Source organism: Myxine glutinosa, chromosome 1 (genome assembly GCF_964187855.1).
Source record: "Myxine glutinosa chromosome 1, kmMyxGlut1.1, whole genome shotgun sequence".
Classification (NCBI taxonomy): domain Eukaryota; kingdom Metazoa; phylum Chordata; class Myxini; order Myxiniformes; family Myxinidae; genus Myxine; species Myxine glutinosa.
The window spans coordinates 77,144,719-77,158,652 of record NC_136261.1 but is presented as its reverse complement, the minus strand read 5'-3'; the positions used below and the strand labels follow the sequence as shown (position 1 = coordinate 77,158,652).

Below are 13,934 nucleotides of genomic sequence, written 5' to 3'. Positions count from 1 at the left end.
CAGATTAATGAAGTTTAGATTTTATACCTGAGACCATGGTTTGGCCTCAATCCATGCAAAGGGCTGAAGGATTTTTCTCATCATATGCTAACGTTTGTTATTTTTGGACGGTCAGATTCTAGAGGGGTATAATTTATATCTGGGGGTTGGGGGAAGTTCCCCCTCACCTGCACATAAGCCCCGTAACTACGAGCCTGCCCCGCACACACAACACGAGAAGCGGGGTTAAGCAATAGGTTGACTTCTGTCTGTCCATCGGTCCATCTACAAACATCAGTTTATGAATGAGAAACTCCTTAATTTACATTGAATGTTATCTTTTAAACACAAATCAGAACACAAATCGGAAAACATACTTGTAGGTTAGGCCAAGAAAAATATATTTCCGGGTTCTGGTCAGCGCGCGCATCGATTTTGACCCTGCGCGTCACCAATTTTATTTGCGTTTAGTTTGTCCAAATCCAACCAGCCGTTCCAAAGATATGAGTAGTTTTGTGTGCCGTGACGTCATGAATCCAATCGGGAAGTTGCACGTGACGTCATCATCTTAGTCACGTGACCGCTTGGGTGGCAAAACATTGCTTCTGCCACCATACGTAATGGCGGCAATTTGAAACTCGTCTCACATATAAATTGCCCCCTACACGATGGTAAAGAGTTGTTGTGCTGTCGGATGTACAGCCCGATTTCATAAGGGATCGGGCTTGTCATTCTACCATTTTCCGGATGACACAACGCTAAAATGGATTCATAGCTGCCTTGACTGCAGCTCTCAGGTGAGAATATGGCTCATGAGGTTGTTCCCTTCGCTCGCGAAGCGAAAAGCAGGATTAGGCATTTGGTTACGTACGTACATGTGGCGACGTGTGGCGTACTTGTGGAGTGTGTGTGTGGCGTACTTGTGGCGTACGTGTGGAGTGTGTGTGGCGTACTTGTGGCGTACGTGTGGAGTGTGTGTGGCATACGTGTGGAGTGTGTGTGGCGTACTTGTGGTGTACATGTGGAGTGTGTGTGGCATACGTGTGGCGTACGTGTGGCGTACTTGTGGAGTGTGTGTAGCGTACTTGTGGAGTGTGTGTGGCGTATGTGCGGCGTACGTGTGGCGTACTTGTGGAGTGTGTATGTGGCGTATGTGTGGCGTACGTGTGGCATACGTGTGGCATACGTGTGGACTGTGGAGTGTGTGTGGCGTACTTGTGGAGTGTGTGTGGCGTACTTGTGGCGTACGTGTGGAGTGTGTGTGGACTGTGGAGTGTGTGTGGCGTACTTGTGGGTCCACATGGGTCCACAGGCAGATGACACAGCCTCAGTTTCTCGCAATACTGCGAAAATGCCCCAACGGGCAAGCTACGGGCGTAAACTGACAGGTCCGTCTGATCAAACGACAGCTTTCCTGCCATGTTGGTTATGCCACCCAAGATGGCGGCCGGAACCGGTTGCCATGGACGACACATGCGATGCAAGGCGTCTATCGGCTGGATATTGTCATTTATTGAAACGAAGACGATCTTTGTCGGGTTCGTGTGAAGCAACCAGAAGGCCCAGAGAGCTGCGGGTGGTCGCGTTAGTTAGGCCTGGATCCTATCTCGTTTGTCATGAAGTTATAAGTGTCTGTGATAATCTTGTGGACTGGAAGAAGAGATCGTGGGAGACCATCGGCCTGTTAGACCACTTGCGCATGAGCAGTGTTGACGCGATGGACGCATTGGAATGTTTAACGGTAGGCCGAGGCGATCTCGAGAACGAAATGGCAGTCTATAATATGCTTGAAGAACTTTAAAATTTTCAGAATAAATACATTTTAAAATAACTTGCTTGTGTTCATTATTTACAAAAAGGCCTACCAGTCCCATTGGCTGTCTTTAATTTCTCTCTGGACGGCGCCACAACAGATGAGGAGGACCGCAAGGCATGAGGACACAAAAAAACCTCTATATGTGCAATCCATGCTTTTCAAAAAAAAATAAGAAAAAAAATCGCATCGCCGCATCAATTCTGGAACTTTGGTCTGACCAGAGACCAGCAATATATATTTTTTGGCCTCAGCAGTACTTTGCCTGTTAATTCCTCCAGGTCGCACATGTGCAGAGGAGTGAGATTTTACGGCATAGCCCATAGGGCAAAGCCGTATAGAACAATGTTTGTCTGCATGTATGCATGTATGTATGTATGTATGTATGTATGTAAGTAAGTATGTCTGTCTGTCTGTCTGTCTGTCCCCTCAAACATACACCAATCAGAGCTGAGGATCTGGTCACATGACAGGGGCGATGTGATGTCATTACGGCAGTACGACGACTGACTCCACACACCGCCATTTTGATTCAAATGCCGTTCAGGCCGGACACATTGTTAAACCTGTCATGTATCACAATCTGCATGCTCTACCTTTACGTTTTTCATTCAGTGTGAAACACATGAAGTAAAACACGTGAAAATAAGGATCTTTTATAACACTCGATTGTTATCGTGGCTGCGGTTGTTGTTGTTTGTGGGATCCTTCTGTGTAGTTTTATATATTTTTATATTGCTTCGCAAAATATCACCACTGTATATATAATTTTGTGTGTTCGTTCCGTGTCCTTCGAAAGGATTTCTACTGTCGGTCGTAGATTAATAAATGTTTCCGTTCAAACTGCTGTGTGAATAAACCATACATTTATGCTTCTTCTTCTTCTTCTTCAAAATCACAAAAAGACTTTTAGAACTGGCAAATTCTTGATTAAACAAACGATTTTTTATGGCATAGATGTTTGGTTCCTGTGTTTACAGAGTTTGTCTCTCTATGTGTGTATGTCCCTCGCATATTTATCCCAAATATTGGGTGAGTTTTATAGCTGACAATTACTCTTCTGAAAGGTAGAATCTAATGGCATATGGCTTTGCCAGTTATGTTTCTTTCAACACCCTTTAGGGAACGTTCATATATTACATCATATACCTGGTTGGGGCAAATTATCACACTTGATGATTGGGGGGAACTGAAATTATGACAACAGGGTGATGATATATGACGGGGGGTTGTGGGGGAAGAGTGGGGAGTGCATGCCCCCCAGATCATATATAATTAAAACTTTGATTAAGGGCTCTTCAAACATTGAAGCATTTCTTATGACAGCCTCCAACCACCCTAAGCCTGGTGTTGGCTTAGCAGTTAGGGTGCTGGCTTGGGGTCCTAGGATCCTGGGTTCGAATCTTGGACAATCGTTGAACTAACGCCAGAGAGGTTGACTCAGCCTGTCATCCTTCCAAGGTCGGCAAAATGAGTACCAACGCACTGGGTCCTCTCTCAAGTAGGTTGGTGGCGGGATTTGCACTACTGCCGCTGTAAAACACCTCATTCTGTAACACACACAGTGGTGTGTGTTGGGATGGTGCTGAGGCCCCTTTGATAGTGTTGATTAACTGACCAACATATCGAATAAACCATATGGTGTCTCAATGCAAACTCTTCACTTCCATGATGACAGACAGCTTAGAGACTTGGAGTACTTCAAAATAACTTAATACTTACATTATATGCTAACTGGTATCTCCAGCTAGGTCATACTATCCTCTTCAACGAAAGTATCAAACAAGCCTGGCTACGCCGCTGTTACACTTTCCGTCTTGATTTTTTCTTTACTCTTTCTGCCCGTCTGGCATTCAAACAAGATTGAAAATCATTCCAAACAGGAAACTAACTGTTTTAAAGGACATCATAATGGATACAAACAACAGGCATGAATAACTAATACACAACAACAACAACAACAACATGCATTTTAAGGCCATGTTCCCTGCTAGAGCGGGGGTTAGCCTTGCGGTCCCCATGACAATCTTCTCCATTTTGCCCTATTTTCTGCATCTCTCCTTGTTAACCCCCTTGCCCGCATTTCTTCTTCCACCATCTTTAGCCAAGTCTTTCTCGGTCTTCCCCGTCCTCTACTTCCTTCTACATTAACTTCCATCACTCTTCTCAACCAGTCACTTTCATCCTTCCTCAATACATGACCAAACCATCTCAACCTGTTCCTCTTCACAGCATCAATCACAGGCAATATTCCCATCATCTTTCGCAATTCATCATTTGTCTTCCTCTCTCTCAACGATACTCCGCACATCCATCGAACCATTCGCATTTCCACCCTTTCCAGCCTTCGTTGCTGCTCTACGTTCATTACCCATGTCTCGCTCCCATAAATCATAACACTTCTCACACATGCAGCATACACCTTTCCCTTCAGCTTCAGCGACACTCTCCTCCTCATCAGCACGCCACTCAGTTCCCGAAACTTCTTCCATGCACATCTCACTCGAGCAACCGTTGCCGAGTCTGATCCACCTTCTCCATTCAGCATGTCTCCGAGGTAGCAAAATGTTTTCACACCTTCCAGCTTCACGCCGTCTCACGCCCTCTGTGCACACCTTACATTTGAATGTAGCTGCCACACTGGTTAATGACCCTCTCAGACCACTACATTTTTGATGAACCCACTCAGCACACATTGTACATTGAATGGAGTTCACTCCGACACCCTTCCTGCACACAGCACACGGCCACTTCCCAGTTCTTTCCACCTCACCACATGCTTTACCACTTGCCATCACCTTTGTCTTTCCGATATTCACCTTCAGACCTTTTGTCTCCATACATTCCTTCCACTTGTTCATCTTTTCCTTCAGTCCATCCATACTTTCCGCAATCAACACCAGATCATCTGCATACAACAACTCCCACGGTAAACCCTCCTTTACGGTCTGAGCCAGCACCTCCATCACAGCTACAAATAGTAGTGGACTTAGTACCGACCCCTGATGCACTCCCACCTTCACCTCAAACTCACCACTGTTCCCGTCCTTCGTCCTTACAGCTGTGCGTGCTCTTTTGTACATTGCCATCACTACTCTGATCAACCATTCCTCCACTCCTAACTTCCTCAATGCCCAAGGTCGGGTGACACCGTCACAATTTCGGTCTTCGAGGCCGGCCGATAGGCACAGTGTGACCGGAAGGGACGAGGTTCTCCTGACCACGTGGCCCTTGACTTGGTTTGTCCGCACAATGTGGGCGCTTTCAGGATGAACTTTAGCCGGGGAGCGTTTGGGCGCCCCGGTGTGATACTGCCGCCCACGCGCATAACAATTTGTGAGTGCACGTGGGTCCCGGCGGTCCCACTGGCCTAGCGCTACCATGTTTAGACAGCGAACTCCGTCCCCGGGCACCACGTCTGACTCTCTTATTCAGGGAGCATGGCGACGTGGGCACGGTAGGACACCCGCGGAGCCCCGGCGGACCAGGGACGCGCGAGCCTACGCGTTAGCGTGCTACGGCGGAATCAACGGCTTCGGCCACGGCCGAGCCGATACTCGGCCCGGTCGCCCGGAAATGAACTGGTTCGACGCCCGCGCTAGAGAGGTCGCGGGCGACTGAGATGTATTACATGCATCTTGCATGTATGCACGTCTTGCATGAATAACTAATGTAGCATGTTAAACTAGAACTGCACTCAGTAGAGAGCATACCCCCAACCAGGCTGAACAGTTTAAGTTTTGTATCCCACTGATGGGGCAGATCAGGATTCGGGCCTAAACCAAAATCGAATCGGCTTTTTCTTGTCACCTAACCAACTCGTCCACCTAGTTTTCTCATAATCCATCCATAACTTTTTAAAATATCATGCTATATATCAGTTTAAGCCCTATTACTCAATGGTGAAGAATTACTAAACAAGCGTTACGCCTAGGTCACCCGTCGTTGAAGTGATGAGTTGACAAAGTGGAAGACGCAAGGCGGCCATCTTGAATTTTGACGTGGCGACCCAATTTTCAATAGCGTTCTTCCTTATGCGTAGATACAACCACACACCAGATTAGAAGTTAGTAGTTCGTTTATTTTTCAAGATATTTCGCTCACAAGGTTCAGACATATATATGGTGGCGGCCATATTGGATTTTGACGTGATGACCCAATTTTCAATAGCGTTCTTCCTTATGCCTAGATACACCCACACACCAGATTAGAAGTTGGTACTTCGCTTATTTTTCAAGATATTCCGCTCACAAGGTGCAGACATACATGGCGGTGGCCATCTTGGATTTTGACGTGGCGACCAATTTTCAATAGCGTTCTTCCATATGCGTAGATACACCCACACACCAGATTAGAAGATAGTAGTTCGTTTATTTTTCAAGATATTTCGCTCACAAGGTTCAGACATCCATGGTGTCAGACATACATGGCGGTGGCCATCTTGGATTTTGACGTGGGTTGCACCCACACAGCAAATTAGAATTCGGTCCTTCGCTTACGTACGCACAGATGCACGCACGCACGTTCGCACGCATGCATGTTCGCACGCACGCACGCACGGATGGGAAAACCATAGTCCCCCTTTCGCTCCGCGGTGCGACGGGGGACAAAAATTTATCTGACCTGGATGTGGATTCAAATTTTCACCTAAATTGCATCAATTCGTCCATATCACACACCCACCCTCTCCACCAAGTTTCTTCCAAATCCATCCACAACTTTTTGAGATATAGTGCGATATATCATTTTTTGCCCTATCTCTCATTGGTGAAGAATCAGTTTAAAAATTCTCGGATCCAGATCCGGGTCCGGATCTTCACCAAATTCTAATAATTTCGTTCTTGTCACATACCTAACCTCTCCACTAAATTTCATCCGAATCCATCCACAACTTCTTGAGATATCCTGTCCAAAACAAACAAACAGACAGACAGACAAGACAGACAGATATGGGTGAAATCACAACCTCTATCCACCTTCGGTAGTGGAGGTAATAAGATGGTGTTTAAAACACTACATCTACGATGCTTTAACTTCCGGATTTTTTTTCTACGACCCTTCGCGTCTCTCCTATATTTCAATTGAAATATATTTGAACACGGTAGAACACAAATCTCCTTTTTGCCACTTTCAAAACCCTTCCCTTTAGCAGTACTTGGACATGTAAAATAAGGTGGTGTATAAGACACATCAACAGCGCTAAACTTCCAGAATTTTTTATGACTTTAATGATTATTTTATTTCAATTTAATTATGCACTTAAACACTGCGTGGGGTAAGGTGTTCTATGAACACTCTAATTTATATGTCACAAATATATTTTACGAATCTTCTGGCCAGATAGAGTGAGCAAGGAGCAGGTAGAAAGAGAAACTGAAAGGAAAAACATGGAGGAAATGAAAATGAGAAAACAATAAAGATCGGGCATGGACTACATATGAGAAAAAAAAACATCACAAAAACAGTGATACGCTGGAAGCCTAGAGGTAGAAGAAGGGTTGGACAACGTAGAGAGATCTGGTGGCATATGGTAGAAAGAGAGCTGGGTGAGCTGGAAACAACCTGGATGGTGTGAACGCCAAGTCAGTGGACCAAGACAGATGAATGTGAAGCGAGTTCTTCAAGAGGCTCCATATGCTGCCAGGTATGACAGGATCTTAAGCAAAATACTTTTGCTCAGCAAACATCAAAGACACCAAACTATCCACGCTCATGCTTTCCAGCCAAGATTCCTCAGCTCCCACAGCAAAATCCTCATTAATCATTTCAGAAGACCACATTCACAAACCTCTGGGGAACTCGACTCTCTCCACACTCAAGCACCTGGCTCAGTGGCTCACACTCCCACCTCATCTCATCTCATCTCATCTTATTTTATCTTTGGTATCCCCACTCTGCACCCCTCTCCCCAGTCTTGGAACAACCCATTCAACCCTTCCCCCTCTTGGGAAACCTGACTCACAATTCTCAACTCACTCCCCCACCCCCTACTCATACACCACTCAGGCATCCCCAATTAAAACCACTCCCCTCTATCCAACCCCGAGCAAGCACCCCCATCACCACATCACTCTCTTCGGGCCTCTCACTAACTGCCTCAACCTCCTGGGACCTCCCCACCCACTGGATCACACTCCTGAAACCAGCCACTCACACCTTCACCCTCCTTGGACATCCCTCTAACTGGATCACCCACTTGGGAACCTCCTCTCACCAACTCCTGCTCGCGCAATGGACTCTCTGGAAACCTCACTCGCCTATTTCCCTTCCTCCCAAGAACCTCCAATCACCTCTCTCCCCCTCCCCCTATCAGGAACCCCGACTCGCCCACCCGTCACGGAAACCCCGACTCGCCCACCCCTCACGGGAACCCCGACTCGCCCACCCCTCACGGGAACCGCGACTCGACCACCCCTCACGGGAACCCCGACTCGCCCACCCCTCACGGGAACCCCGAATCGCCCACCCCTCACGTGAATCCCGACTCACCCAGTCTCCTCAGAAACCCCGACTCACCCATAGTCTCCTCAGAAACCCCGACTCACCCCCAGTCTCCTCAGAAACCCCGACTCACCCCCAGTCTCCTCAGAAACCCCGACTCACCCCCAGTCTCCTCAGAAATCCCGACTCACCCCCAGTCTCCTCAGAAATCCCCGACTCACCCCATTCAACTCTGAAACCCCGAATCACCCCCATTCAACTCTGAAAACCCGACTCACGCCCAGTCTCCTCAGATACCCTGACTCACCCCCGTCTCCTCAGAAACCCTCTCCTCAGAAACCCAGACTCACCCCCAGTCTCCTCAGAAACCCCGACTCACCCCCAGTCTCCTCAGAAACCCCGACTCACGCCCAGTCTCCTCAGAAACCCCGACTCACGCCCAGTCTCCTCAGAAACCCCGACTCACGCCCAGTCTCCTCAGAAACCCCGACTAACGCCCAGTCTCCTCAGAAACCCCGACTCACGCCCAGTCTCCTCAGAAACCCCGACTCACGCCCAGTCTCCTCAGAAACCCCGACTCACGCCCAGTCTCCTCAGAAACCCCGACTCACGCCCAGTCTCCTCAGAAACCCCGACTCACGCCCAGTCTCCTCAGAAACCCCGACTCACGCCCAGTCTCCTCAGAAACCCCGACTCACGCCCAGTCTCCTCAGAAACCCCGACTCACGCCCATTCTCCTCAGAAACCCCGACTCACCCCCCGTCTCCTCAGAAACCCCGACTCACCCCCAGTCTCCTCAGAAACCCTGACACACCCCCAGTCTCCTCAGAAACCCCGACTCACCCCCAGTCTTCTCAGAAACTCCGACTCACCCCCAGTCTCCTCAGAAACCCCGACTCACCCCCAGTCTCCTCAGAAACCCCGACTCACCCCCAGTCTCCTCAGAAACCCCGACTCACCCCCAGTCTCCTCAGAAACCCCGACTCACCCCCAGTCTCCTCAGAAACCCCGACTCACCCCCAGTCTCCTCAGAAACCCCGACTCACCCCCAGTCTCCTCAGAAACCCCGACTCACCCCCAGTCTCCTCAGAAACCCCGACTCACCCCCAGTCTCCTCAGAAACCCCGACTCACCCCCAGTCTCCTCAGAAACCCCGACTCACCCCCAGTCTCCTCAGAAACCCCGACTCACCCCCAGTCTCCTCAGAAACCCCGACTCACCCCCAGTCTCCTCAGAAACCCCGACTCACCCCCAGTCTCCTCAGAAACCCCGACTCACCCCCAGTCTCCTCAGAAACCCCGACTCACCCCCAGTCTCCTCAGAAACCCCGACTCACCCCCAGTCTCCTCAGAAACCCTGACTCACCCCCAGTCTCCTCAGAAACCCTGACTCACTCCCAGTCTCCTCAGAAACCCCGACTCACCCCAGTCTCCTCAGAAACCCTGACTCACACTCCCTTCGCCCCAGAAATGTAGACACCCCTCCCAAACTTCACAAACACCTCACAGTAACCCTGACTCACCTACCCCTCCTCATCACCAGGATGTCCACTCACCCACCCCACCTCATCAAAATCCCCACTCACCCACCCCACCCCATCAGGAGCCCCACTCACCCACCCCACCTCATCAGGAGCCCCACTCACCCACCCCACCTCATCAAAATCCCCACTCACCCACCCCACCTCATCAGGAGCCCCACTCACCCACCCCACCTCATCAGGAGCCCCACTCACCCACCCCACCTCATCAGGAGCCCCACTCATCCACCCCACCTCATCAGGAGCCCCACTCACCCACCCCACCTCATCAGAAACCCCACTCACCCACCCCACCTCATCAGGAGCCCCACTCACCCACCCCACCTCATCAGGAGCCCCACTCACCCACCCCACCTCATCAGGAGCCCCACTCATCCACCCCACCTCATCAGGAGCCCCACTCACCCACCCCACCTCATCAGAAACCCCACTCACCCACCACTTTGAGGCACCCTCACGCATCCTGCAGGAAACACCATTGCATTAACTCCCCTGAGGAACCAATCACCCCCATTCAGAAACCCTTCGCCATCGCGTTCCTTGGCATCCTCAGTATATACAATCCAATGCGCAGAATTCAACTTCGCAAAACATTCAAAAGTTAAACAGGAGCAGTTTGTCACGATACGTCCGAGTTTACACGATACGGCCTACCTGAGAGAGATTGGATCTGCAGGGCCAGGTGCACTTCACGTTGGACTCAGTACAGTAATGCCGGGTCCCCCTCCAAGCACGTCCGAGGTAGCGCTCGGTGAGCTCTCCGAGGGAATTCCTCCGAGCAGAGCCAGAACCGTTAGGGCCCTTATTACACGGGAGTCCTCTCACCTCGTCTCCATACATTCACCAACAGCACGGGCAGGAACACGGACGGGCAGGAAAGCTGAACACGCAGAGATTAAAGCGATCTTTCTTCCGACCTTTCTCAAACGATACTTGATTCAAACCTGAACTTTGTCGTTTTCATCAAACTTTTAAAAGTTTTCAATAATCACTCCCAGGTATTAAAAGCTGTTCAAAAGTATCATTAGTTTGACCAATCGTCGTAAATCAGTTTTAATCAAAGGGAAACACGTGAATGAGAATGTATCGAAATTCATACAAAACTTAAATCGCTGCTTTATTGTCGGTGAATATTTTCGCAGCCCAACCCAGACTTCAGAGAAAAGGAGAAGATGAGTAATGAAATGTGGAACAAGCTGCACTTGTCTCACAGAACAGCCGCAGACCACACACAGAGCCTCAGACGCTCACTCCGTGGTTTGAACTTTGAAGAAAAATATATATATTTATATATATAAATATAAAGCATCTGTTATTCTTCTTCACATGTATTTCTGGTAATTATATATATAAATAAGAGTGTAAAATTAAATACAATCTATTAAGACGCAATATAGTACATTCGATTACTATTTCAAACTCGAGCAATCTTTAGATCAGCCAAGATATACAAACATGGCCACGTTACACCATCCAATAATTGACACCTCTGTGTGTAACCATTTGCACTGCTGTGTTGGTATTGCGTCGTCCGAATTGGACATTTTTACTTCCATATCATCGAAGGTAGACTGGACTTGGAGTGCATGAATTGGTATGGAAGTTAAAAAACGTTTTTCGGTGTGGTAATGAAGAATTTAGTTCAAAAAACAAGTTGAGCGGTGTATAGGATTTACTGTTTGCTAGGTTTGTGAATCGATATTTTTTTAAATTAAAGGTTAAATTATAAAGAGTAGAATATTTTCTGAGAATAAATCATTATTATTGGCTTGTTTGCACGTATAATATTTAGGGTTCATAATGTCGATTTTTATAAACAATGTGGGATGAATATGTTAATAAAAATTACTTCACGGTGATTAACAAACGACATTGCTTGGCTCTTAGCTTGGTATAATATTTTTTTATATTCACCTACATTATTATTCCAGTTGTTTAAGTTCGTATTATTTGAGCTCCAGCCGAAGTGTTTAGGTGCGTGGCGTATATAGAGCCTCACGGCTTTGAAAACGCCATTAAAACTATTTTAAACAGAAGAAGAGGAGGAGGCTTCTCTTCTCTATGAAACGGGGGGGGGGGGGGGGTGGGTGACGGAGACGGGGTGTTGCAGTATACACTATATCCAATATTTGGTATCTCAGGCCAAACGGGCGCTCTCTTTAGTTTCGGTTCAAATTACGTCCTCCACAGTTTCCGGAGGACCTGAATGGTTGTGACGAATTCCGTGCTGGGATGATGAAGAATGACGATGATGAAAGTCCGTTTATAAGCATTAACAAGGCAAAGGTATTTAAGGTTTGGGTTGTCCGTGTCCCCCTTGCGAGGTAACTAGTGAGGAGAAAGTTAGCGAGTAAGAATTTACCTTATTGGCACGATTCCCCAGAGCGCCATCGGTCACCCCTAACATTAACAAGCAGCTGAGGCACACGGCCCCATGGGGGAAGGGAAAGCCATATGGCTGGTTGTAACCAAAATGTTCCGAACAATGACGGCTAACTGGTGTAAAATGAAATTAAAGGGTCACAGATACCTCCGAAGCAGACAAGACTGCACCTTCTCCAGCAAGGAGGAAGATCACCTTTTATACTTTATTTTTTTTGTATACATAGTCGAGGCTCGTGGAAGAGCTAGTACGAGGACACTGAACGGATCAGGATGTAACAGGACTAAAGGAACAGCAGAGAGAGGGGGAAACACCAACAGCAGAATTGAAGGCCGAGACAGAGGCAGACGGACAAACAATGGGTGTGGAGATGACGATTTGGATACAGAAGGAAACTGGAAACTTGGAAGGAGGAGGGATAGGGGTTAGGTTTGGGGTAGGGGGTTACGAGGGTAGAAAGATCATGGGTTTGGATTGGGGACAATCTGAGATGGTGGTGAACAGCTGTCTTGAAGACTTGGAGGGAAGAATGGATTGAAGAGGTAGAGGTTGATTCCACAGGCAGGAAAAACAAATGAGTGGAGGAGAGCAGTGATAGTGGATTTTGGGAGTTTCACCAGAAGGGGTTGATGTTGGACCTGCAGAAACCTGGGGAGGACAAGGCACAGGAAGAGCAGGGGGTGCAAGGCCAAAAAGGAGGCAGTAGAAGACAGAGATACCACCGAACTGTCTGCAATGACGTAGTGATCAACCCATAAACTCCGCTTCAGCGGCGGAAAATTTCAATAATCATGGATGCTTTAGTTTCCAAGATTTGAGGCAGGAAGGCATGCATGGGGTGGACAAGATGGACACAGAAAATGCATGGGGTGGACAAGATGGACACAGAAAATGCATGGGGTGGACAAGATGGATACAGAAGGAAACTCCAAGGAGGGAAAACCAGAAGGAGGAGGGATTTGCGTGCGGATAACAAGGGTAGAAAATATCATGGTTTTGGATTGGGGACAATTTGAGATGGTGGTGAACAGCTGTCTTGAAGACCTGGAGGGAAGAATGAGATTGAAGAGGATGTGGAGGTTGATTCCACAGGAAGGAAAAAAAGAGGAATAAATGAGTGAAGGTAAACAGTCATCCTGGATTTAGGTAGTTTTACCAGAAGGGGTTGATGGTCGACCATGTAAACCCTGCAGAATCCTGGGGGAACAAAGCACGGAAAAAGAGAGGGGTGCAAGACCAGAAAAGAGGCGGTAGAAGACAGAGAGACCACCGACCTGTCTGTGATGTGATGTGATAAGCCCAGAGACTCAGCTGCATTGCAGTGAGATTACGATAATATGAAAGTCCTTGGTTTCCACACCGTCAAGCTGAGCAATATGTGAGGCATGGGAGCCAATCCAGATGGGAGAGCAGTACTCCATCATGCTGCAGATGAAGGCCTTGTAGGTGGATATGAGTTCAGGTGTGCCAAGGAAGGACTCTGTATGACAGAGGATGCCCAGTCGGCAGCTGGCTTTGAAGGCCAACTTTGAAATGTGGTTTGCCCATGAAAGATCATGGCTGATAGTGAGACCCAGGAGCCGAATGACCAAAAGTCCTCAAGAGGATTGTTAAGAAAGTATAATAAGAGGATTTGCCAGATGGTACTTTCAGAGAGAGATAGTGAGTATGAGATTTGTTAGGATTGAAAGACATATGCCAAGTGTTTGACCATCTTGTGATTTTGTCAAGGTCTGAAGAGGCCAAGAGGCTGCAGCCTGCCTGTCTGAGGGATGAGG

At 48.0% G+C, this 13,934-nt stretch overlaps 1 protein-coding gene across 5 annotated transcripts in view; it reads right to left on the bottom strand.

Annotated features, from left to right (window-relative positions):
* RHBDF1 (rhomboid 5 homolog 1) overlaps nucleotides 1-11,040 on the bottom strand; it is a 162,831-nt gene extending 151,791 nt beyond the window's left edge. For 2 of the 5 annotated variants that reach the window (XM_068113688.2, XM_068113677.2), the window contains exon 1: nucleotides 10,428-11,039. The gene's annotated coding sequence lies outside the window, so the exon portion shown is untranslated. Of the gene's footprint in view, nucleotides 1-10,427 lie in introns of all 5 variants that reach the window. The other 3 variants (XM_068113679.2, XM_068113736.2, XM_068113726.2) reach the window with 3 other exon arrangements.
* Between the last annotated feature and the right edge of the window lie 2,894 nt (nucleotides 11,041-13,934).